Source organism: Corylus avellana, chromosome 9 (genome assembly GCF_965113065.1).
Source record: "Corylus avellana chromosome 9, dhCorAvel1.hap1.2, whole genome shotgun sequence".
Taxonomy (NCBI): Eukaryota; Viridiplantae; Streptophyta; class Magnoliopsida; order Fagales; family Betulaceae; genus Corylus; species Corylus avellana.
In genome coordinates, this window is record NC_142498.1 from 16,595,824 (window position 1) to 16,597,955 (window position 2,132).

A 2,132-nucleotide genomic window follows, 5' to 3' on the forward strand; every position below is an offset into this window, starting at 1 on the left:
TATGTTGAAAACGAGAAAGTGGAGCCCACTTTGTTGCTTGCTTATAAAGGAGAAGAAATGTAACGCCCCGATATTTGGACTAGCAAATATCGAAGTCGTGACGCTGCAACTTTAGAAAATACAATCTTACAGCGGAGTATGTATATTTTTTTTCTTTTTCTATGACCTAGGAATAACTTACACAACACAGTTGAACTGACTGAAATACCTCGAGGTGATATATTATTAAATAAAATAGAAACATGGTTTTCATTACAATATATAGTACCAAATATATGCCATAGACGGCACCTAAATTAACATAGTAATATCTATTAAGTTTACACACATCACCATACATAATAAAAGCGATTAACATAAATGAGACTTGCTCCATAGAGTAAGCATAAATCCTGCAGCAGATGGTCTATCAACCATCAAAACCAGTAAAAGGACCATCGTCCTCACTTTCTATCCCTGCATCAAGATCTATGTAAAGATGACGTTATCATATTTACATAGGCAAACAAGTGAGTAATCTATTTTCCTAGATATAAAGACTAAAAAGACTAATTTGAACAAATAAGATTAAAGACTAAAATATATAATAATGAATGAGTTGTGAATGCAGCGTAATGACAGATTAGTTTGTGTTTTATGATAATCTTTCTTCAGACCTCTTCTCATGAGCTCTCAGCCCGCTTACGTTCGTTATGTCCCTCACACTTTAGAGGTTTACCTGTTTGGTGCTGGCAACTACACCGCCCTAGCTTAGTTATATATTAGGCCTGTTGGACGGTTATATACCCCCATCCACTGAGATACCGACAGTTCCTCGCGGCAATCCACCCAGCTTGTTCTTAAGGTGGCTATCTTATCAGCCCATTTTATTAGACACATTATGCAGCAGTTGTATTGCAAAATTATATCAATAAGACAAAATAAGAATTCCTATAACAATAAAACAAAGCTAGTACTCAGTAAGTATATCCATACTTACTCTCCTTAGTGTAGTATTCTGCTCCACTTCTGCACATAATACATACATACAAACAATACTTAGTTCATCCTCCAATAATAAAATTGTTTAAAGACCCTCATCTTTTTATATTTATTTATTATCCGTCACTTCATCTTTATTTACTCATTTTATTATATTAATCTAAGATAGTCATTTATAACTAGTTAAATGACTGAATGTAAATGTTAAATGCATATTTCGGGGATGAGATCAAATGGTCCTTACCGCCAGAAATATAAACAGAAATTTAAATGACATAAAAGAAATGACTGAATGTAAATGTTAAATGCATATTTCGGGGATGAGATCAAATGGTCCTTACCGCCAGAAATATGAACAGAAATTTAAATGACATAAAGGAAATGACTGAATGTAAATGTTAAATGCATATTTCGGGGATGAGATCAAATGGTCCTTACCGCCAGAAATATGAACAGAAATTTAAATGACATAAAAGAAATGACTGAATGTAAATGTTAAATACTGTAAAGTAAATAATATATAGATAATATTATAAGTCCTTAATTGATTTTGTCCACTAGCTCTTTATTATAAATTCACTTGTATCCATTACTTTATTTTACAATATACACTTTATTGGGTCTTTAAACAATTAAATGAGGACAAGTAATAAAAGCAATAAATCATGATATTTATACAAGAAACACTTACCCAAAAATCCTTAGAAGTAAAACTCCACCAAATCTTCTCTAGGTAGCTAGTTTAGAAAAACACTTGAACACTACAAGAAAGATCTAGGCTATATGGTATTTGACTAGAACTAAGAAGTAAAATGAAAGGAGGAGCAAACAATTTTACTTGTTCTAAGATTGTAAAAACTTAAGTGAAAGTGAATTTAGCTAAGGCTCTATTTATAAGAGAATGAATGGTTAGGATTTATTTTTAAACCTTTGATCTAAGGGTTGAGATGGATTTAACCAAAAGAATGAACCTAGTCCATATTTCATGCTCTATACCAAATAGTATTTTCGTCCAAAATGAGGGCAGTGTATTCCGATCCATTTTTCAATGTCCAAAACTACTCCGATTGACATGAAATTTTGAGAGTAGATAGAGGACTCCGAGACAAACATTTTATATTTTTGGTTCGACTTCATCCGAGTTCGTTTGA

At 32.3% G+C, this 2,132-nt stretch overlaps 1 long non-coding RNA gene across 1 annotated transcript; it reads right to left on the minus strand.

Annotated features, from left to right (window-relative positions):
• Positions 1–289: 289 nt before the first annotated feature.
• Positions 290–1,823, minus strand: LOC148583869 (uncharacterized). The gene is made up of 3 exons (XR_015909157.1): positions 1,673–1,823; positions 980–1,008; positions 290–468 (listed from the first exon to the last, which is right to left on the minus strand). It is a non-coding gene; the product is annotated as an uncharacterized LOC148583869 (long non-coding RNA).
• Between the last annotated feature and the right edge of the window lie 309 nt (positions 1,824–2,132).